The sequence below is a fragment of the Bidens hawaiensis genome, unplaced genomic scaffold (assembly GCF_021521415.1).
Source record: "Bidens hawaiensis isolate Kalapana, Puna unplaced genomic scaffold, B.hawaiensis_p1.1 tig00033213_1, whole genome shotgun sequence".
NCBI lineage: Eukaryota > Viridiplantae > Streptophyta > Magnoliopsida > Asterales > Asteraceae > Bidens > Bidens hawaiensis.
The window spans coordinates 55,519-61,233 of record NW_027495691.1 but is presented as its reverse complement, the minus strand read 5'-3'; positions in this window follow the sequence as shown (position 1 = coordinate 61,233).

The following is a 5,715-nucleotide window of genomic DNA, read 5'->3' as shown; positions in this document are numbered from 1 at the left end:
TTAACAAAGTGAAATGGTTCTTTTATTAAAATGCAACAAACAAGTAAGTGTCTAGAGAAAAGGAAAAGGGATATTAGAATATTAATAAAGTTATAAGAACTAATCACACTCCAAAACAAACGAACCCTTTTAAATGACCTGAGCAAAACCCAAAGTCTTTTATTTTTTTACATAACTATAACTTTAATGAGTTAATTATAAGCATCTATTAAAACACACCAGGAGTAATTTTGACATAAACTAAATACTAGTGATTTATTCGAAACGTAAGAATACGAGTGAAAATTTAATAACGGCCGGTGCATTGGTTAAGCCGAATAGCATAACTGAAAACTCATAGTGGCCGTACCGAGTTCTGAATGTCGTCTTTGAAATGTCTTCTTCGCGCACTCTTAATTGGTGGTAAACAGATCTCAGATCGATCTTCGAGTAGTAACTCGATCCCTAAAGCTGGTCGAACATATCATCAATTCGGGGTAACGGATAACGGTTCTTGACTATCACCTTTTTCAGCTCCCGATAGTCGATCACATGCAGAAAGTCCCGTCTTTCTTTTGGACAAATAGGACAGGAGCTCCCCGTGGTGATGAGATGGGTCGGATGAAACATTTATCCAATAAGTCATGTAATTGAGTGGACAATTCCTAAAGCTCTGCCGGTGCGATCCGGTATGGAGCTCGTGCTATAGGTGCAGCACCGGGGGTTAAGTCGATTTGGAACTCGACTTGTCGAATGGGTGGGAGTCCTGGAAAATCTTCCGGGAAGACTTCCGAAAAATCACGCACAATTGGTGTCTTCGATCCGCTTCTCCTCCGCGGGTTCCCATTAACATGAGCTAAAATCGCCGGATGTCCCTTTCGTAAATATTTCTGCGCCTTCATGAGTGTGATGATGCTAGTAGTCATGCCGTGTTTCTCGCCCTGTATGGAGATGGTTTCGCTAGAAGGATTAACGATGCGAACTACTTTGTCATTGCATAATACCTCAACTCTATTCTCGGATAGCCAGTCCATGCCGACAACGATGTCGAAACTACCAAGTGAAAAGGGCATGAGGTCAATATCGAAGGTATGACCCGACAGTTTCAGCTTGCATCCCGCTAGTACATGGGTTGTTTCTATAGACTTACCGTCAGCTAATTCAATAGGAAACTTAGCACCTAACGGTGTCGGGGCTAAGTCTAACTGTTTACTAAAGGCTTTCGACACAAAACTCCTATCAGCTCCGGTGTCAAACAAAATGGAAGCAAAACAGTCGTTTACGGGAAACTTACCGGTAACCACGCTTGGATCGCTACAGGCCTGACCCGATCTAATGACGAAGGCTCTACCTCTAGCACTGCCACCGTTATTGTTGTTGCCTCCATTACCCTCATTTTGTTTCAGTTTAGGGTAGTCCTTCCTGAAATGACCCTCCTGGCCACACTCAAAGCAATCTTTCATGGTTACAGACAATTTAGGAGCGCTCTTACCCGTGAGTTCCCCTCTACAGTCCTTGGCCTGATGACCTAGTTTACCGCATTGCTGACATTTGATTGGATCGCATGGGCCAGAATGGTGATACTTACACTTGTTGCACTTTGGGTACTTTCCAGCATAGCTACTCGAACCTTGTCCGCCACCGTTGTTGTTGTTGCTGTTGAAACCCTGATTATTGAAGTTCCAGGTGGGTTCGGGTTTACGGTGGTGTTGTTGTTCAGGAGTGTTCGATGATGAGGATCTCATATTGTCAAACTTCCTTTTTCCATTCCTAGAGTTTTTATTATTGTTGTTACCTGATTTGTCAAGGGTTTTAAAGGTGGAACCTCTATGGGTAACACACCTCGGGCCACTGCTTGATCCGTCAACTTGTGGGCTATTCGAATCGCCTGCTGTATGGTGTTCGGTTTAGAGGACGTCACCATACCCTGAATCTGGGGCACTAATCCATCAATGTACATCTCAATTCTTTTACTCGGTGGCTCTATCATATGTGGGCACATCACCGCCAGTTCGTGAGAACGGGTGGTGTAGGCTTCAATTTCAGAGCCCACCATCTTCAAGGCCCAAAATTCTAATTCCAGCTTCAAGATCTCCTCTCTAGGATAATACTCTTCCTTCATCATGTTCTTGAATTCATCCCAGTTCATGGCATTATCCAAATCCAATCCGAGTATCTGCACATTGGAATTCCACCAGGTGAGGGCTGAATCCTCCAGCATGCCAGCAGCACACTTGAATCTGCTGGCTGGTGGACAATTGCACATTTCAAAGGCTGACTCAGCATTTTCAGCCCAACGCAGGAATCCTATGGCTCCATCAGTGCCCTTAAATGAGTTGGGTTTACAATGCAGGAAATTCTTGAAGGTACAAACTGCTGGACCCCCGGCTTGGCCTCCAGCTTGATTTTGAACATGAGCAGCCAGAGATGCCGCCGCGTGGTCATTTAGTAAGCCTTGGAGTTCTGCTGCGGTCATGTTGATGTTACCGTAACCACGTTCAGCGTTTCTTCCGGCCATTTCCTTAAAATCACAGCACATAATGTTAGACATGAACGCATGGTTTCATATATAATACGCCATACATGTAATAAAAAAGGTAGGAAAGGAAGGAAAGAAAAGAAATATAATGTCCACACATCGCAACACAACCATATAATAATCCAAATAATAATTCTTCATTAAAACCATTGTATTCGCTATAAAGTATTTAAAATCAATCCTTAAAATCATAGAAAATATATGTTGGATGGAGACAACCCCTCCATCTAGGTGTTATCATCATGAGATGTCGTCATTTGAGGACACGTCCGAGTGTGCATCCTCCTTAGCCGGCTCTTCCTCTAGGTCTTCTTAGGGTTCTTTTTCAGGATCTTCTTCAGGATCCTCCTCCGATTCTTCTGCGTTCGGAACAATTTGTGCCTCTAGGGTTGCACAACGAGCGAGAGCTACCGCTGCATTGCCTCTTGCATCTCTAATTTCTTCCTTCAAGTCTAAGATTTCTGATTGCATTTTGAGTACTAGTCTCAATAGATGGACATGAGCATCTTGAGTTTCCTTCATTGCGTCAGTCAGGTATGAAATTCTCTTCCTTGTCTCTGCTCCATCCCCTATTCCTCACGGTAAAAATACTGCTCAATCAAACTTGGGTACCAACTCCAGTTACCGTGGCTCTCGGATGCGACTCCAGATGGGTAGAGCCTCTTTGGTGTGAGGGCTGCTAGTGCTGGGCCCATTCGACGTGGTGATGGTTTGGAAATATGCAGTTCCTTTCCTGGAGCGTGGGACACCGGGTTGGATGATGACGATGGTGTTGACATCCCTACAGAATAGGTCGTATATGGTTTATGTGCGTATGTGTGAATAAGGAAAAAAAGAAATAAAGAAAATAAATAAATAAATATATAAGATATATATGTATTACGTAAGATCATAACTAATGGGTCATTGCGGTTGTAGTCTAGTATGAATGCAATTCTAGTTCACTAAACCAATGGATCTGATACCAATCTGTCACACCCTCAAATTCCACTAATGAAATTTTACCGTTAGACAGTGTGAACTGACAGGATCTTAGCCATTAGTTATATCAAACATCATTACTAAATTTTTTAAAACAACCAAAACATCCAAGTCTGAAATAAATACGGAAGCGTAAACCGTAATGTAAATTGTTGCGTCAACACGGGATGACATAAAGCAACAGTTGATATTATAAAGTTAAAAGCAATCTAAAACATAGGAGAATTTTGCATGCATGTCCTAAACGCCGCACCCGCATCGGCTACCTGAGATAAACATACTAAAAATGTCAACACAAGGTTGGTGAGTTCATAGGTTTAAATACAATGATCGTTGCATTATAGCGTTTCCAGATTGAGTTATTCAAATATTTATATCAATAGGAAGCTAACCTATCAGGCATGTATTACTAATTATTCAACACCGAAGCTAACTAATTATACGTTTGCCTTGCCACCATGACAACCACGACCATGGTAATGTGTTAGCCAAAATTACACCCACTCGACCGACAGTCGAGTTTAGAGTCGGGTGGGGTTTGTCAAACCCAGTAGTATTACTCAACACTGACCCGCTATTATCCAATATTAACCGGTTCGATTGTTTCTAAAGGACTTAGTTGGTATGTTTCCACTTAGTCTTACAAGTGATATATACATAATAAACAAATTCTAAAGTGATTGGATATGTTATCTCCCCCTAATAAAACGTAAAAAGGGTGAGAGGGGCCGTGAAACTCACTGTTTGTGGAGTTACTGAAACCCGAGAAAAAGTGTGCGTATAGGAAATCCTCACTAGTGCTCTAAAACACAAATGAGATTTCTAAGTATTTTGAACCATGAGTGAGTCTCTAGACTCGACACATAAAAGTTATGCATGAGGTGTGTTCGTGTTACATTTGTGAAACAATTGTGACTCAACAACACGTTGGTGATAAGTTACGGGTATGATCAAGTATGGAATTTAATGTTACTACAATATATTTTCAGTATATCATCAACTACAATGGCATATATGTCAAACACACCTCAAACATCGATCAAACAACCAACTTTTCACATTCCAAAACGAATTTAGTACGTCCATAAGACTCTATTTCACTATTCATAACATGCAGATAAATCACCAATATTTTACCAAAGAAGCACACGTAAGATAGGTTTCGGGAAACATTTTTATTTTATTTTTAACATCTGCAGTTTTATTACAAGAATTAAAACAACACGGTCATTATCAGGCGCAACAAAAAGTTCTTGACTAGTCCTATTACATGGTTAATCCAATTAATGAAAGGCCAATTGGGATAGATTTCACACTCAATTTATTAACTTCTAGAGGTGAAATCAACTCAATTGGTCTTGTAGTTTGTGAGATATGCTATTAACAAATCAGCCTATAAAAAGGCTTCCAGAATCAGAACTGCACAACTAATTTATAAATTCATAAAAGGTGACTTCCACATGTCCAAAAATTACAAACTTGGATTCCCTGGAAACTAGACTCGACATACTACATCAGGGAATTAATAACCACTTCAAATTATGTCATTAACATCAACTTACAGTCAAATATATACGAATTTTAAGTCCAATCAGCATGCTGTTTTCGTCTAAATTCAATATTAAACATGTTTTTCTACCACAATCCATGCATAAACCCTACTAGACACATAATAAATCAACCTGTTTATTGTTAACGAATTCCAGTAAGGTTTGATGCATCGGGTTCGTTTTTACCCAATACACGAACTCGGTTGTTCATGCTAACAATTAACCTATTTATTGTTAACGAATTCCAGTAAGGTTTGATGCATCGGGTTCGTTTTTACCATTTAAACATATATCTAAAATTTCTAGATGTAAACCGGACCTAAACTAACAAGTTCTCGATATAACGTACCTTAAACAAGTTGGTTTACGAACACGGTCTAGTCTTGATGTTGTTTTGGTTCCTCACGACATTCTAGCACCAACGGGTTCGAGTTTCCACCTGCGGATCTTGGCTCGGGTTATATGATAGTGTTTGTTTGTGTTTTTGATGGTGTAGTCTATGGTGTAGAGATGGATAAAAATGGAAAGGATTAGGGTTTAAGTGGTATTTATACTCCCTTAAGCCCATGGACCTAAGGCCCATTCCATCTCTTATTCTATCTTCTAAATTCCAAGCCCGCCCTCTATTAGTTTATTTATGTAAACCGATAAACGACACACTATAAA